At 42.5% G+C, this 19,711-nt stretch overlaps 1 pseudogene; it reads right to left on the bottom strand.

Annotated features, from left to right (window-relative positions):
* The window catches only part of LOC127804382 (cytochrome P450 71AU50-like), a 34,473-nt pseudogene extending 14,983 nt beyond the window's left edge, over positions 1 to 19,490 (bottom strand).
* Positions 19,491 to 19,711: the final 221 nt, after the last annotated feature.

Raw genomic sequence — 19,711 nt, 5'->3', positions numbered from 1 at the left:
TTTATGAAAGTAATTTATCTTCTCGATTTACGGACGTAAACCCCATAGATTTGCATCGAGTGTTACAGGTCCAACGAGCACACTTGTGACAACCATTCACTCTTTTAGCTCTTCGTTTCTTCGCAAAACTACTCTTCCCTAAGCCCAGGAAATGCTTAAAACTAGGTGAAGTTTCGCCAGCTAATCGAACTTTTGCTTCGATCAGACAACGAATATCTTCAGGAATGTTATTACGCATCAAAAGCCTAAGTCTTTCACATCTAGCAGCATCAATTTTTTTCAAATCATTTTGCGGGAGAGATGGATAGTACTTGCAAATTTTTGAAAGCTGAAGATCCATTTTTTTTTTTTAAAGAAAACTCTAATAAGAAGAAAGTAAAGAACTATAAACTTTACAAAAAGGGATGAGAGTACCTGATCGGCGAATAACACAAATGAGAGAAGATTGAGCTCAAGAAGGGTGGCTTACCTCATATAGATTTGGAGTCTCTTATAGAGTAATGGGCATCACTATTCGACACTCGGCTCGACGCATGCCATAATTGCACCGTCAGGCTTGGTGTCGTTTAGCGTCTCATTTTTCAACATTTGGCAGTGTGCCTCTTTCTTTATAGGGCAGTGTGATTGCACTGCCCGAGAAGAATGGCTACCACCAGCGTCAATTCTGTCTCTCTCAATTATTATTATTTTTTTTATATATATTTTTATTGTTTTTTTTATATTTTTAATTTTATTAATTTTTTTAGGGGCCCAATAAAATCATATATACCACACAAGACAATATTATCAAGTCAACCAAAATTATTTGCACAATGGATCAATTTCAAATACTAATAAATTAATTCTTAAGTACACCTTACCCCCCAACTTAAATTGCGCATTGTCCTCAATCGGCAATAAAAATGATAGAAGATAGGCATACCTGGCGGTCTTCAATATATGAACTCGTATGCAAAAGTTTTATTTAGACTGCACACAGAGGAACACTATTTAAGTAATGCAGAAAAGAAACAAATTTTTTATATACTTTTTGTTTTTGTTTTTGTTTTTGTTTTTTTTATTTTGTTTTTTAAAAAAAAAAATCTAGAAACATCCATTTAACCTAAATGGAAAGGTGGTCTTTTAACGTCAGATTCCCAGACGACATAAAACTGCCATTACTCATCAGATGATGGTGCGTCATCCAAATCCACAACTCCTTCATTCTTCTCAATACTACCCTGGTATGGTTTCAACCTATGACCATTGACTGTAAGAAGTTCTCCTAACTCTGGATTTTCTATCTCAAATGCCCCATATCCTGAGATGGACTTGATTACAAAGGGGCCAACCCATCGAGACTTCAATTTTCCTGGGAATAGATGCAATCGAGAATCATACAAGAGTACCTGTTGCCCTACCTGAAAGCTTTTTCGAATGATGTGCCGATCATGTAACTCTTTCATGCGAACCTTGGCCAATCGTGCATTCTCAAATACCTTATTCCGAATTTCCTCGAGTTCATTCAATTGGAGCTTCCTAGAGAGGCCTGCTTTAGTTAGACTCTTGTTGATCTTTTGAATTGCCCAATATGCTTTATGCTCAATTTCCACTGGCAGATGACAAGATTTACCGTATACTAGCCTATAGCGAGACATTCCTAAAATTGTTTTGTAAGCTGTCTTGTACGCCCAAAGAGTGTCCACTAGTCGTAAGGACCAATCCTTACGATTAGCAGTAACAGTCTTTTCCAATATGCGCTTAATCTCCCTATTGGCTAACTCGGCTTGACCATTGGTTTGGGGATGGTATGGTGTTGCAACCTTATGCAGTACACCATATTTCTTCATTAATCCTGCCACAACTTTATTACAAAAATGGGAACCCCAATCACTGATGATTGCTCGTGGCATCCCAAATCGGCTGAATATGTTTTCTTTCAAAAATTTCACCACAGTCCTATGGTCATTTGTTCTAGCAGGGATTGCTTCGACCCATTTGGACACATAGTCGACAGCAAGTAAGATGTATTCATGACCAAATGAATTGACAAATGGGCCCATAAAATCCATACCCCAACAGTCAAAAACTTCTAACACTTGGATCGGATGTAATGGCATCATGTTTCTCCTTGACAGACTTCCTAACCTTTGACATCGATCGCAACTTGAACAGAACTTGTACACATCCTTGAACAGTGTCGACCAATAAAATCCACTTTGAAATTGCAACTGTTTTCTTGATAGAGAAATGGCCTCCACATGCAAGAGTATGACAGAAATTCATGACACTTTGTTGCTCATGCTCAGGGATGCACCTTCTTAAAATTTGGTCAGCACAATACTTATACAAGTAAGGGTCATCCCAGAAATAAGTCCTAACCTTCCTAAAGAATTTTTGTTTATCTAGCTTGGTCCAATGGTTTGGAATTAGACCGGTGGCTAGATAGTTAGCCAGATCTGCATACCATGGTGTAACAGAGGTTGAGGTATCATTGATAAGGAAGAGCTGTTCATCTGGAAAGGTGTCCCTGATTGGTTCCTTGTCTAGATTAAGGTCTTGGCATGGAAGTCTAGACAAATGGTCTGCCACCGTATTTTCTACTCCCTTTTTATCTTTGATTTCTATGTTGAATTCTTGGAGTAACAAAATCCACCTAATAAGACGCGGTTTGGCATCTTGTTTGGTGAGCAAGTATTTCAAAGCTGCATGGTCAGTGAAAACAATGACTAATGACCCCACCAGATATGATCTGAACTTTTCTAATGCAAAAACTATTGTCAATAGTTCCTTCTCAGTTGTTATGTAATTTTTTTGGGCTTCATTGAGGGTTTTACTGGCATAGTAGATGACATAAGGTTTTTTATCTTTTCTTTGCCCTGGGACTGCTCTTACAGCATAATCACTTGCATCACACATGAGTTCAAAGGGCAATGACCAATCTGGTGGTTGAATAATGGGGGCTGAGATGAGAGCATTTCTTAACCTCTCAAAAGAGGTTTGACAAGATGATGTCCACTCAAATGGGACATTCTGGGAGAGCAAATTACACAGAGGCCGGGCTATGCTGCTAAAAGATGCTATGAATATCCTATAGAACCCAGCATGCCCCAAGAAAGACCTGATGTCCTTAACACTTTTAGGGACTGGTAATTTTTGGATGGCTTCTACTTTGGCTTTGTCCACCTCCATTCCTTTAGCAGAGACAATATGCCCTAGGACTATACCTTGTTTGATCATGAAATGACATTTTTCCCAGTTAAGCACAAGGTGGGTTTCTTCATAACGAGCTAGAACTCTCTCTAAATTCTCTAAACATGCCTCAAAACTAGCTCCATAGACAGAGAAATCATCCATAAAAACCTCCACAATGTGTTCTGTCATCTCACTAAAAATACTCATCATACACATTTTAGTTATGTTGTTTATTTTGAGAACATCATGTAAGCGTTGGTGCAACTTTATATTATAAATAAAATGGTTTCGGTTATGACCTGTTAAGGTTCGATCTAGCTTCCGCATTTGTGTTGGTAAACCTGTCTTAGTTTATTGATGGTTCATAGTTGATATACTGAGAAGGTGTAACGGGATCTTCGGGGAACGGTTTATGTTGAGTTTTTGTTGTTTATTTGAAAAAATATATATATATCCCCGAAATCTTACGTTACGTAACGCCCTCCCGGGAATTGGGGTGTTACACATGACGAAATAATAGGGGTATCTGATGCTGGAGTGCATGTCAAGATAGCCGCCTTGGTTTCTATGCTAGACAGTTTGGTTAGGGAAGTTTCACTAGGATGACTAGATGGTTCATATTGTGTTGTTCATATGGAATGTCAGCCTAGGATGTTGTCTGGATAGTGTAACCGTAATTCTTCGAGGGCATGACAGAATAATAGAGATATCTTGTGCTGGTGAGCATGCTGGGATAGCCGCCTTGGTTTCCGTGCCAGGCCATTTGGTCAGGGAAGTTACACTAGGATGACTAGGTGGTCCATATGAAATTTTGGAGTTGGGATTGTATGGTGGTTCCCAGATGCTTAAAGTGGGAATGTAATCTGGAGAGATGCATTGGTTTTCCCTCTTAAGCGAGAACCGCGTCATGTCGTCGAGTCGGTATGGTGGCATAGCTTTTAGAGAGATTGCTCTTTTCCCGTGGTAGGGTTAAGCGCTTGAGATTCTCTTGGGCTAGGGCTTGTCAGGTGTATTGGTTTATTTCATGTCTTGCATTCATTCATGAAAAATGTGTGTTTTGAACTCTCACTTAGATGTTTTATCATCTAATTTGGACTATGTCCCTGGAATATTCAAACGTTCCAGGTGAAGGCAGCGGTGCGAAAGGGAAAGGGATCGCCGAGGAGTGATGACAATTTGGGGATAGTTTACTTTATATCGTTTTTAATTATGTTGTTAATTTTGATGACGTCATGTAAATGTTAGTTCGACTTTATAATATGAATAAAATGGTTTCAATTATGACCTGTTAAGGTTTCGATCTAGCTTCCGCAATTGAGTTGATGAACCTGTCTTAGTTTATTGATGATTCATAGTTAATATACTGAGAATGTGTAACGGGATCTTCGGGGAACGATTTATGTTGAGTTTCCGTTGTTTGAAAAAAAAAAATATCCTCGGAATCTTACGTTACCTAACGCTTCAGAAAAGTGGGGTGTTATAGGGAGCCTTATGCCCTCACATATATAGTTTCACTGTTAGGCTGATACTGCGGCTCAGCTGCTTCAGGCGATGAAATGACGATGTTTATGACTGAGCCTAAGCGCAAGTACATGATGGGGCCATGTTTCTTAGCTAGCTGGTGAAGATCTTGGTGCAAAAGCTTCCCCAACAAGTGAAAATGACCCACAAGTGGGAGACCTCCTGGACCAAGAGGTAATCTCTCATTCTTGTTCTTCCTCAACCAGGTTGTTGCTAATTGTAGGAGACAAGAAAGTGCAAGCATTGCCACTGCAAGAGCTATTTCCCACGTCCAAGCCATATATATGCTTTAACCACTTGATCTTAATAGAGGGTTTGCTAGATTCTGTGGTAACAATAAGGTTGTTCAAATTCAAAGGACCAATATATATGTTTTTGGAAAATGGAAGAACAAAGATGAAGCCTATGTAGAGATAAGTTCAGTTCCCAGAGCAAGGATAACCGTACACAGCCAACCAGATTCTATATATGTTTCCCCTATGTTATGCCATGGCATCGAGTCGCATCATTGACTAAACATAAGCTGATGTGATCTTTACTCTGCTTGTTTCCCAAGAAAGCAAAGGACAGTACGGCCTAAGTTTCTTAGGGTTATGCTATTTGTACAGAAAGAGGTTTACAAAATGCTTTACAGGGTGATATATCGCAATATTTTGACATCAACATAAAAATATCATGATATATCGCGATTTTTGTTCACCCCCTTCTCTCTCTCTCCCCTTCCCTTGCCGTTGTAACCAACCATTCGCCACTATTCTTCGCCTTAGCCACCTCACCTGCTCTCACCACTGTCGCCTCGCCTTTTCTCGTCGCTGCAACCTCATCTCCTCGCCTCTGTAGCCTTGCCATCGCCTCTTCTCGTCTCTGCAACCTCATCGCTTCACCTCTATCCCCTCGCCTCCTCACTGCTGCATCATTCAACAACTGACTCTCTTCTTGCCATTGCATTGAGAAGCGAGCCAACTGCTTGAGGATGCAGTGATAAGGAGGAGAGGCAACGAGGTTGTAGCAGCAAGAGGAGCTGAGGTAGCAGAGGTGAAGAACAATAGTGAGAGGGTTGATGACTGATGGTCGGTTGCAATGGCGAGGATGCGGCGGCAGTGAGAGGAAGGGGAGCGAGAAGAGAGGTTGCTGGAGGGGGAAGGGGCAAAATGGTCATTGAGAGAGGAGAGAAAGAGGCAAAATGATCCTTTAAGCCACCTACTGGACCGTCCGGGCCCAATCTTGGCCCATCCTTCATGGCCCAATCTCAGACCCATCTTGGCCCTACGCCAACCTGCAGCAACATCATTGCAGCCTCTATTGGGTATCCGCGTGTCTGCCCCAGATCCCATCCTCATTAATGAAGGATCCCATTCAGATTAATGAGGGTGTTGTCGACACCATGTTATCACCTGGGAACCCCCACCGACACCAGATACTCAATCCCATCACTTGCAAACGCACGATGCATGCATGCAAGAGGATGTCTCCTCTTATATCAACCAGCTCTTTTTTAGAGTCAAGATATGTTTTGCTCTCTGACCTACCGATACACTTCCATTTCTTTACTCACTCACTCGAGCGTCGGAGTTCTTGTAGGTGTTAACTGCCGCCTAGCTGGACCTGTCGTCGGAGCCTGCTCCCTGCCGTTGTGATCCTGTCTCCGACCACTCCCTTTAGTCAGGAAGGAACATCTGGTGCCCATAGTGGGGCTCGATAAAACTTACCTATCCCATAATCTCACTAGAGCCTTTCAAGCTAACCCCATCACTTTACCATGGTGCGAACTATAAGCGCCCATGCCCAAGAGCCAAACAACGCCGACCGTCTCCCATAAAACCCAGTTATCATAGAAGTCCTCCTCTAGACTATCCAAGAACTCCAGAACCAAGTTGTTGAGTTAACCTGAAACTAGCAACGCGACCAACACCATCAAGCCACCCACGCCCCTATTCCCCCGCCTTCCGTGTTCTTGTATTCCCCAAGTCATCCTTTCTTAGAGTTCATCATGGTCGTCTCATTACCCGACAGTTTCAGCCTCCCTAACACTTTGGAGCCTTATGACGGCACCATTGACCCTCGGGAGCATCTCACCATATTCAATGTCGTAATGCTACTAAGCGAAGCTCAGACCCAATTAAGTGTAGGTCATTTCCTAGCAAGTTGAGGAAGTCGACCATGTTGTGGTTCTCATCCCTAGAGCCGAACTCCATCCAGGACTTCCCCGAGCTAGCCACTCACTTTCTCACTCATTTCTCCACTAGCCGAGCTCACCATAAGGAGTCGGCCAGTCTCATCAACTTGAAGCAAGGAGAACACAAACCACTTCGGGCATTCATGAATAGGTTTTTTAGGAGTCCCTCTAGATCAGGGACCTCAACGCAGTAGTCTCATTACACACTATCGTGGTCAGGTTGAGAGCAGGTCCCTTCGCCAACTCGTTGGCCCGAAAGCCTCTCGCCGTCCAGGACGATCTCAAGACACACGCGATGGGATACATAAACATGGAGGAGGTGTCAGTTGCCTAACGCAACAAAGCCGAACTACAAGCACAACCACAACTGGTTCCTCAACTGAGACCTCCCTCCGAACGGCAACACAACCCTGAGAGGGACTCTGGTTGAAAACAGGAAAACCGAGATCACAACAAAGGGAAGAGGGAGATTAGATCTTTTGAGAAGTTTACAACGCAAGGGTTATCCCCCTCCAGGACGTCAATGAACAATGCCCTCGGTGGCAACACCAGCAAGCAGTGCGATTACCATCGCATGTTCGGACACATGATTCAAGAATGCGCCGCCCTAAAGGACCAAATAGAGCGATTGGTCAGAGAAGGCTATCTTCACCAGTATGTTTTTAGAATAGACAGAAGACGGTCCCCACAGGGCTATCCAGACAGGCGAAGGAGCCACAACCCTCAAAGACGACCAAGAGCAGACGACAAGTAAAACGCTACTCCATCCTCAACCAATCAAATAGCCAGGGTCATTAACACAAACTCCGGAGGCTTTGCAAGTGGAAGTGAGTCAAGTTCAGCAAGGAAAAGACACTTTCGGCAGTAATGTCGATAAGTAATATCAAGAAAAAGCCAAAAAGGATAGCCCGACATCCCACAATCTCCTTCACTGATGAGGACTTCGAGGGCATTGATAAAAACCTCAATGACTCCATGGTAATCTCGGTCATCATCGCAAACTTTCTTGTAAAGAAAGTTCTCGTGGATCAAGGTAGCTTCGCCGACCTATTATACTTGTTGACTCTAAGAAAGATGGGTATTCTCGAAAAACAGTTGAGGCCATTCCATGGGAACCTGATTGACTTTTTTGGAGAGCAGATATGCATTAGGGGTTATATCGACCTACTAACTTCAATTGGGACCCTCCTTATCAAGACAATCACCATCAAGTACTTGGTCATGGATTGTCAGACACCATATAATGTGCTTCTCGGCCAACCCTCTCTCAACATCTTGGGCGCAATAGTATCCACCCCCCACTTGGCCATGAAGTTCCCGATGTTAGATACCAAGGTCGTGGTCGTTCACGTTGACCAAAAGGAGGCTTGGCAGTGCTACCACGACAACCTCAAGGCCTAGAGTCCCGAGCCCGACAACGGCCAAGCAGTGGGTACCAGCAACCAAGCTCCACTCCCTAGCATACACATGGCAGAGATAGATCCACAAAGCGAACACTCAGATAGCCATCCCCCAGAATAGGTCATCTATGTTGACTCCACTTAACCAAGCCACTAGAAACCTCAACAGCGAAGCTTACCACTTGGCCGAGCCTTTAGAAAAAACCCCGGCCCAAATCATAAAATGCGAACAACTTGCGAAAATACTATAGCTAAGCAACTGCTTTCCCATTTCATTCAATTAAAAATATGCTTTATTTAATCAAGACACTTGTTTCCACTTTTTATGTCCTTACATAGCAGACCTCAGACTCCCTTGGTACAGCCCTGGCTTCACGTCACCCCTGTCTCAACCTGCCTTGTATCAAACAGGCACAAAGCATAACACAGACCTTAGATCACCTCAGTCTCTCTCGACTGACTCAATATAAGGTACCCAAGAATTCCTCAATTTATCACTCAATACTTTATCCCAGTGTTAACAAACTAGGAACTACCTCGGCCTCGCTAAAGCCGCGCCCTAGCCGGGCAGAGCCAACAACCTCATCTCACCTAACACTTACACTGGCGAGGATAAATGTCCAAACGCGATACTGGCAAAATCAACCGAAGCCACAAGGTACTCGAAAATCCCTTATTTTTTACTGCCCATAATTCATTCAATGCGAGTATTAGCAAGATAGGATCTCAAGCCAGACTCGGTCCTCCTTTAAACCGTGCTTGAGACCCAAATTGACATGGTTAGTTCGCCTCGCGAGGACCTCGAGCACAACCAAGTCATTGCTCCAAGGCCTCAAGCCTGCCTCGGCCCTATCGAGACACGCCTTGTATTAAACAAACGCACGGGACCTTGAGCCCACTTGGTCCTCCTTCAAAATCATTCTCGGGACCCAAACCGACATGGTCAATCCGCCCCGCACGGACCTCGAGTACAACCCCATCATTGCTCTAGGGCTTCGAGCCTACCTCGGCCCTATCGAGCCACATCTTGTATCAAACAGGCGCACAAGACCTTGAGCCAGACTTGGTCCTCCTTTAAATCGTGCTCGGGACCCAGACCGACATGGTCAGTCTGCCCCGCGTGAACCTCAGGCACAACCCTATCATTACTCTCAAGCCTCGAGCTTGCCTCGACCCTATCGAGCCACGCCTTGTATCAGACAAGCACAAATGACCTTAATCCAGACTCGATCCTCCTATAAACTGTGCTCAGGACCCAGACCGACATGGTCAGTACGCCTCGCGTGGACCTTGGGCATAATCCCATCATTTCTCTAGGGCTTCGAGCCTTTCTCGGCCCTATCAAACCACGCCTTATATCAGACAGGCGCATAGGACCTCGAGCCAGACTCAGTCCTCCATTAAATCGTGCTCAAGACCCAGACCGACATGGTTAGTCCGCCCCGCGCAGACCTCGGGCACAACCCCGTCATTTTTCTAGGGCCTCGAGCCTGCCTAGGCCTTGTCGAGCCACGCCTTGTATCAAATAGGCGCATAGGACCTCGAACTAGACTCGATTGATCATTAAAGTCATGCCTTGTATCAGAAAGGAACATAGGACCCTGTGCTTTATATGAGACACAAGGTCATTAATGCAAAGAGATGTTATCACTAAAAAGAGCATGCAAGACATAATAGAAAACAAGGTACCCAAAAGGCACCTACATTTCATTATGAAACTTACATCTGATTACAAGATTCATATATGTAGTAATTTTATGTTATACTCGCCTATCACACTATAACCACTATAAGGCACAAACGCTGGGGGCAGCCTAAAAGCATGCCTGAAGTAAAAGCAAGGCTGAGCAACAGTCTTTGTGAGACGTTCTCCCCCTATAATCATCAGTAACATCTTTCCCCACAGGCCGCTTGGTAAAGGCTGAAACTCGTTTTGTACCACCAGGCATCCTATCCCCTACAAAGGGATCTGATTCTGCCGGTCTTGCAATCGCTCCTGAAGAAAATCCAGGAAGGCCCAACAATCAAAAGACACTCACCGTCTTCTAAAAATCAATATGATCAGACTTCAAAAATCGTGTCATCAATACAATTATACCGTCGCCTTAAAAACCAAAAGGTCCCCCCCACTATAGCCAATCAACCCTCTCCACGTGCTAAATAGAAAACCCTGATGAAACATCTCAAAAAGAGCAGCGCACTTGACGCCGCCACCAAAACGCTGCCTCATTTATAACCTTAAATCCCATGCCAAGTGCACAATTCCGTCACACTCCTGCAATACCATGGAGCCGAGTTGATAAATGCTTCTTCTCCGAGCCCTAAGACTAGGCACCGGCCCCAACCCTAGGATCACCGTGTTAGCCCCTAAGGGCCTTAACCCAGCTAGAAAAAGCATAATAAACCAAGCCATAGAAAAGGAGAGTATCCCAAACAACAAGAAAGCCTTTTATTTCATTGACAAAGTCAACAAGTGGTAATATTACAAGACCTACCCAGCCGCCAAAAACACTAGAAAACCTACACTAGTACAAGATTGGAAAAACAAAAAAAGTCAACCCAACTCAGCCCGAGGCTCAATGACATCGACAACACCTTCCTTAACTCGGTCCATCTCAACACCCAGAATTCCCCTTGAAGTCCCGGCGGTACGCTCCCCTTCGGACGAATCAACAAGTCGGCCATCCTCGACCCTCATAAAGGGCTTACAAGGCTGTAGGAGCATACCCGAAAACAAAGTCCTAACATGGAGTAAGGCTTCCTCATAACCATTCAAATACTAATTTACAGCCTCCACCTTCTGAGCCTTACCAGCCTCCGCCTCCACTTGAGCGACCCCAAGGGCAGCTCGTAGATGGGTAACCTCTGCCCCTGAATGATGAAACTCCAACTTAGGATCATCACATCGGCGGCTGAGTCGACCCATGACCTCATCGCAACAAACTAGCATCACCTCTGCTTCCTCTAGCTACTAGCTCGAGCCGACCTTCACCCTAGCCACTTCATCCCCCAACTTGCTTTCCGCAACCTCTTGAACCCGTTTTATCTCCTCTCGATGCAACCATTTGAGATCAGCTATCTCTGTTCGAAACTTTAACTCTAGCACACGACATTCCACCACCACCCCCAGAGCTCGATCTTCCACCCAGCGATAGGCCTCATATCGATCCCTTGAAACAGGTGGGTTGGACACGCCCACAGAAGGCGTTCCAGCAGATGACCCAACCTTTCTAGTGTCCTGTGGGCGTTTCCTAACCGATAACTATCTCTCATCAGCAACAGGCCTCTCAGAATGCGACATCGAGGTGGCACCAGAAGCAGGCAGGAGGACTAACACGGCGGAAGATGCAAGATCCATAGCCAGGGAGAAGGTGCCTTTCTTACTAGAGCCACTAGAGGCCTCTCTCTTTCCCTCGAAAACAACCTTAAGTATTTTTCAACTAAGTTAGGGAGCCATTTCTCCTCAAGTAACAATTAAAAGAAAAAGACTTAGGAAAGCAGCGCACCCTGGAAGCAAAAAGGAAGAAGTAGCAATAGAAAACCCAAAAGAGGACGCACCCTTTATACTATTCCCATACAGCGCGTCCAGAAGAAAGAAAAATGCCATTAGGTGCTTAGCAATCGTTAGGGGCATGCCACCTGTCGCGCATTCAATCTCTCGAGGGAAATCATGATCTACCACTCATACCTACGGCACTGCGTCTCCCAAGCATGACGGTCCATATCTTGAAGCTCCACGCTTCATATGTCTAAACATTGGGAGGACTTTCCCCGCCACCAGATTCGGTCCCAATCTTGCGAGGATTAAGAGGCTAACCATAACCAGAGCACCACTCCCAAAAAGCATATCCAATCCTCGATGAGGGTAGCAAAAACCAAGCGCGAGCTCGGCTATGCCCCAAGCACGTCCTAATAGCAGCCTAAAACTCTGCCTGTGCACATTCAAGATAAATCAGCCAGCCACCACACCCAAATGTCACCTTGAGCCCTCCTGTAACACCCCACTTGTCCGGAGCGTTAGGTAACGTAAGATTCCAAGGATATATTTTTTTTTCCAATCAACGAAAACTTAACACAAAATTGTTCCCCAAAGATCCCGTTACACCTTCTCAGTATATCAACCATGAACCATCAATAAACTAAGACAGGTACATCATCTCAATGCGGAAGCTAGATGAAAACCTTAATAGACACAATCGAAACCACTTTATTCATAATATAAAGTCTAACCAACGTTTACATGACGTCATCAAAATTAACAACATAATTGAAAATGATAAAAAGTAAACTATCCACTAATCACCGTCACTCCTCGGCAATTCCCTTTCCCTTCACACTGTTGCCTTCACCTGAAACGTTTGAATATTCTAGGGACAAAGTCCATATTAGATGATGAATCATCTAAGTGAGAGTTTAAAAACACATTTTTCATGAATGAATACAAGGCATGAAATAAATCGATACACCCGGTAAGCCTTAGCCCAAGAGAATCCCAAGCACTTAACCTTATCACGGAATAAGAGAAATCTCTTTAAAAGTTATGCCACCATACTGACAAATCGACACGACGCGATTCTAGCTTAAGAGGGGCAAGTCAACGCATCTCTCCAACATCTCGGGAACAATCGCTACCAACTCCCAGCCTAGGAGGGTCACATCAACATAGGAACCCAGCTCACCACACTTACGTCGGAGATTACGTTCCCACTCTAAGCATCCAGGAACCACCACACAATCCCAACTCCAAAATTTCACATGGATCACCTAATCATCCTAGTGCAACTTCCTTAACCAAACTGCTTGGCACGGAAACCAAGGCAACTATCCCGGCATACTCACCAGCACAAGATACCTCTATTATTTCGTCACGCCCTTGGAGAATTATGGCTACACTATCCAAACAACATCCTAGGCTGACATCCCATATGAACAACACAATATGGATCGCCTAGTCATCCTAATGCAACTTCCCTGACCAAACGGCCCGGGACAAAAACCAAGGCGGTTATCCCAGCATGTACACCAGTACAAGATACCCCTATTATTCCGTCACGCCCTTGGAGAATTATGGCTACACTATTTAGACAACATCCTAGGCTAACATTCCATATGAACAACAAAACACAAGACAATGCCACATTTCACAATTCAAAGCATCATATAAACAACAGTTTTATAAAATACAATGCACAAGTTCAAAACATTTAGGGACGAACCTCCCTCATAAACTAACCATCACCAGTTACTGTTTGCATGCAATAAAACCGTTTTGCATAAAACCATATCAAATTTAGGTAACACCAATTCCAAGTTTTAGGGTAGAAATACCCACAATAAATTAAGTTTTGGTAGTGAACAACTCACAACTTAAAAGCAAGTTTCAAGGTAGAACACTCACAATAAGTCAAGTTTTAGGGACGAACACTCACCTCGAATGTATTTGGAATACCTCGATCCTTGTGCACTGCCTCAATTTGCATGCCAAATTACAAAGACCTGAACTTGTACTCAATCTCGAGCCACGACACTTCCTAAACACCATATTTAATTAAAGAAGCATCAAAATCCATTTTCCTCAATCTTTCCATAATTTCCTCTATTTTTCTCCCAATTTTCACCTCGATAATTTCAAAATAATTATTTCCTCAAATATTTTTCCCAATTTTTTCACACAGTAAATCCTAAAATAATTGAAGAAAAATACTAGAAGAAAAATACCAAAGATGCCCTTGCTCACGCGCCTTCACGTGCCTAGCGTGTGGCTGCGTGTGGAGTGTGGCGCGTGCAACTCACGCGCCACTTTCTTCTCCGATTTTCAGTCACCGACGACGACTCCAATTCCAGATCTAAGGGCACCCCCTTGAAGCCCTTGATAAGTCGATCACAACGGCACTCCTTTCACCTCGAAAGCTTAACCAAAAATGCTTCAAATGGAGAGTTACAAGTTGGTGGTGGCGGTCCGCCTCCCGATTCCGATCGAGCTTCGAATGGCCTCCAAACTCACACCAAATACCCTCAAATGCTCCAGAAACGATCCTTGATGCCTCAAGACCAAAAGCCCTTTATCCTTAACCTTCGATTCACTCCCAAAATCGACCAATTTGATTCCCCAAAACCTTGAAGTTTTAGCCCCATTTTATAGCCAAAAATCGGCTACCTCATGGCCAAGCCTTGGCCACCAAGCTTCCTACCACCGTGTAGCAACTCCCCCAGCTCTCCCTCAGCCGTCCCATTGCCGGAATAGGCAGCCACGTGCGGAGGAAAGCGGTGGCCGACTTTTGTGTTCACACTGCAAGTTTGTTTTTTTACACTTTCACCCCTAACTTCTTCAAATGTCGATTTTTCCCTTTTCCTTGAGCTCGTGATCTATCCAATAATACCACTAAGACCCACATGTTTTGTACATCTCATTTCATCCTTGAGATTTTTGAAAAAACATCATTTAGACCTCCCTTGGGTAAAATTGAAAAATTACAGTTATGCCCGGTTAATCGTTTTGACCTTAAATCCATTTGTTTCAACCCGAAATCACTCAAGAGTTGTTTCATATACAAAATCTAAGTCCTCAAGACACTCCGTTGAATTTTTGGATGTTCCCTACGTCGATTCAGTTTTCTTAGCTCGGTCGACAATTGTACCGAAAATTAATCCTGATCCAACTTCTTTTGATTTCTAAAATCATAATTCGTATTACTCATCAATACCATTATATTTTCTTTAGCTATCTAGGGTCCAGGGTGCTCCCTTTGTCTGATTCAGTCACTTAAGACTGTGTTAGTGTACCTTGTAGCCTCATTCTTTCAATAATTCCACTTATACCCTTCATCAAATACCATTTATACCCTTCAGGATTTCCCGGGTATTACACCTCACTGGCATAATGCCTCAAATCTCGAAACCACGCTCGTTATGCACACCAAGAGAAATGCTTCGCCGCATAAAGCCAAGCGGCTCCATATGCCTTTTGAACCAACATATGTTTAAACGAGACCATGCGTCAACTCGACCACCCTTCTTGGCCAGGCCTAACGATAATCTCTCTAAAACTAGCGTATGCGATAAATTATCCAGACTTCCCTTCTCTAGCTCGAATGCTTGCTTCTCAAGCATCCGACCTCAAGGCTGTGGACCGTTCAGGCCCAATCTCGGCCCCATCTTGGCCCTACGCTAGTTTGCAACAACATCATTATAGCCTCTACTAGGTATCTGCACGTCAGCCCCAGATCCCATCTTCATTAATGGCAAATTGATTAGTGGTCAATTTTGTTATAATTTCACCCTTATTTTGATCTTAAAATTAGTTGAAATTGAATATTAATATGCATTTTGTGATTGCGTGCAGGTTTAAAAATATTAATATAAAAAATATATAAAATTTATAAAATAAAAAAATAAATATAATACATATATATAATATTTGGATTGCATACTTCACACAAGGAAGACCCAAGCCCAAAACAAGAAAGGCCCAAGCCCAAAACAATTGAAGGCTCAAGCCCAAAACAAGGAAGGCCCAAGCCTAAAACAAGGAAAGCCCAAGCCCAAAACTAAAGGCCCAAGTTCTGGAAGCTTCTTAGATATTTTGTTTATCTTTGTATTTTTAAATTAGATATTTTGTTTATCTTTGTATTATTAAATTAGATATTTTTATTATTAAATTAGATATTTTTTATTATTAAATTAGATAATTGTGTGGTCTCCATTGCATCTTGTGGGCTATAAATAGGTCACTTGGTTGTACTTGTAACGATCCAATTTTCTTATAATGAAAGCATGGTTGTGTTATTAGATTTTCTCTCTCAAATCTTTAACTTTAGTTTCTATATAGTTGTGTTATGTTATTTTTTTCGTCTCTTTATTATCCACCGGTTAAATATTATCTTTTAATTTCTAAAATTTTAATTCACGTCTCTTTATTATCCACCGCCTATATGGTTGGTTAAATATTGTCTTTCAAATACTGTCTTTTAATTTTTATAATTTTAATTCCCGTCATTTAATTATCCACCGCCTATATGGTCGGTTAAATATTGTCTTTTAAATACTGTCTTTTAATTCCCGTCATTTAAATTTCTACCAATTTATTTTCAAATAAAGATGAGTAGCTAAATCTAATTTTGGGTTAAGGCAATGACAATGTCCAACTCCAATGATTCCCAAAGAAAGCTACACTTCAAATGTGTAATATTAATCTAATTTAATTTGAGTAGTGTGCGTATAGTGCATCTTTGAGTTTGGATTGGAGTATATGCCTAACTTAGAATTTCCATCCCACGTATGGAGATTGCTAGACCTGAAAATGTTTTCATACCCAAGCCCAAATGATTAATCTGTATCTATAAATTCTATCTATGGAATATAATTCAATTTATGATAATTGCTTAACTTAGAATTTTCATGCCATGTATAGAGATTGCTTAAACAAGAATTATCATTATCTTAAACTAAAATTACTGACAGATCTGTAAAACTTAATTCAGATGAATATTACTGATATTTTCTATTAAATTGGGAATTAATTGGTTTTGACACTGAAATTGTCTTGACCCAAGTTACTTAAATTCAATGTTAGTTTAGTTTTAATTCTTACCTTTAGATCATCTTAATCACCTCCTAAAATCAAATATTCTATGATTTGTTTTTTGTTTTCATCCATAAATAATCTCCTTGTGAACCGACTCGGACTCACCGAAATATAAATTTAAAATTGTACTACACGCATACTCGCACACTGGCGAGTATAATCGACCTATACCTGCTTTAATAAGAGTATTAATGTTTGACGAATTTGGTTGTTGTTTTGATAAATAAATGTGCAAGGTAGCGTAGCAGTCACAAATCCCATCCACATTAATGAGGGTCCTGTCGACACCATGTGTAACATCTCGCATCGAACGATAAGAAGGACCAGAACAACTTACCCTGATAAGCCTACGCGAACTTTCCAAGTGTCACCCATCCTTAAGCTTCCCCAGCTCAAGCACACTTAACCCGGGAGTTCTTTTCCTACATTCAGCCCAAAAAGTATTTAGTTGGTATTGTTTCATTTCTTACACTATCCTCGATATATACTACCTTATCTAGGCTCTCAGGGTATTACATTCTCCATCTCTTAAGTACATGACGTCCTCATTATGTGACCTTACAACTGGTCCCAGATCTCCCCCGTCTAGTGTCCCCAATCCAGTACCCCTAGCCTTGGGCTAGTACATGGTCCCCAATCTAGTACTCCCAGCATTTGGCTAGTACACGGTCCCAACACACAGCCTGGGTCGGTTCTGATACCACCTGTAACATCCCGCATCAAGCGATAAAAATGACCAGAACAACTTACCTTAATGGGCCTACGCGAACTTCCCAAGGGTCACCCATCCTTAAGTTTCCCTAGCTCAAGAACGCTTAACCCGAGAGTTCTTTGCTTACATTTAGCTCAAAAGGTATTCAGTTGGTATTGTTTCATTTCTTACAATATCCTCGATATATACTAGCTTCTCTGGGCTCACGGGGTATTACACCATGCTATCACCTAGGAACCCCACCAGCGCCGGATACTCAGTCCCATCACCTGCAAACGCACGATGCATGCATGTAGGAGGACGTCTCCTCCTCCTATACCAACTAGCTCTTTTCAGAGGCAAGGTATGTTTGTTCTCTAACCTATCGATACATTGTCATTTCTTTGTTCTCTCACTCATTCGATCATTAAAGCGCTTGTAGGTGCTAGCCGCCTTCTGGATGGACCCGTCGCCGGAGCCCGCTCCTTGCCATTGCGATCCCATCTTCAATCGCTCCCTTTTGTCAGGAACACTTGCAAAACCTTATATGTACAAATAGCATTATTCGTTTTCTTTTAAAGTGGTTGTGTGTCATTTGACTTTTCCTGATTAGAGGGGATTACATAGGAGACAATTCAACTATAATCCCCTTGTTTACTAATAAAATGCAGGATTTTTTTCATATTATTTTTGTTTAATAATATCCATGATATTTTCTTCCAACCTACAAGATTCATGGGATGAAGTCAAAACAATATAATTTGGTCATATTATATAATTTTAATTAGTAATTTTATTACATATATTATTTAAAAATAAAATTAATTAACAAAAAAATATCCATTTTGGGTGCCATGTATGTATTTCACGAGTAATTGTACAAAATATCATCTTTTAAAAATAATTTAAAAAATACAGTCTTTTTAACACTTTCACCAATTGGTCTTGTAAGTACCCAAGTCACTTGTGCAGTTAGTTCCACTAACGATTTTTAAAATCCAAAAATTTTAAGAATTAGAAAGGTAGTATTGTAAGAATTATTTTTGAAAGGATGGTATTTTAAAATTAACTTTAAAAGAATGTGACACTTTTGAAATTTACTCATGTATTTCTTCTATAATAATAATCCTAAAGAATAATATTTCTCTTGTGCATCTCTTTGTGATATGCCCTCCTTGCAAGGCAATCTAGATTGGCTCTAGTTAGGTGTGGGGGCATATCTAGCATCCTAGAATGGTTCTTTTCTCTTTCAAGCAGGGCCGGCTGCTGCTTGACCTTGCCGACCAAAATGTCAAGCTCCTCCTTCCTCACGGACTGGAAAGAAGCGATCTTGTTGGCGCTAAGCAACTGAAGGATGCAGAGCTTTCGCATGTTCCGCCAGTAAGGCCCGTACGAGGCGAAGGACAAGTTCCTTTGCCCGTAAGATATGTACTTGGATGCCTCGTGAGGCGGCCTGCTGGCGAAGACCAGATCGTGGGTCTTAAGGAACTGCTCGGCTGCTTCGGGAGACGAAACGATGATGTTTTTGACGAAGCCGAAGCGCAAGTACATGATGGGGCCATGTTTCTTGGCTAGCTGGTGCAGATCCTGGTGCGGAAGCTTCCCCAACAAGTGAAAGTGACCCACAAGTGGGAGACCTCTTGGACCAGGAGGTAATCTCCCATTCTTGTTCTTCCTCAACCAGGCTGCTGCTTGCAGGAGACAAGAAAGTGCAAGCACTGCCACTGCAAGAGCTATTTCCCATGACCAAGCCATATATATGCTGTGACCACTTGATCTTGATAAGGGGTTTGCTAGATTCAGTGGTAAACAATAAGGCTATTCAAATTCAAAGGAGCAATATATATGTTTTTGGAAAATGGAAGAACAGAGATGAAGCCTATGTAGAGATAAGATGGGTTCCCAGAGCAAGGATAACCGTACACAGCCAACCAGATTCTATATATGCGTCCCCTTTGTTATGTCATGGCATGGAGCCGCATCATTGACTAAACATAAGCTGATGTGATCTTTACTCTGCTTGTCTCCCAAGAAAGTGAAGGACCGTGCGGCCCAAGTTCAGCTGTAATCCACTTGTTTACTAATAAAATGCAGGAATTTTTTTATATAAGTTTTTCTTCCAACCTACAAGATTCGTGGGATGAAGACAAAACAATATAATTTGG

The sequence above is a fragment of the Diospyros lotus genome, chromosome 6, assembly GCF_014633365.1.
Source record: "Diospyros lotus cultivar Yz01 chromosome 6, ASM1463336v1, whole genome shotgun sequence".
Lineage (NCBI taxonomy): Eukaryota > Viridiplantae > Streptophyta > Magnoliopsida > Ericales > Ebenaceae > Diospyros > Diospyros lotus.
Note: the sequence above shows the minus strand (reverse complement) of the source record. Positions and strands in the feature narration are given on the sequence as shown.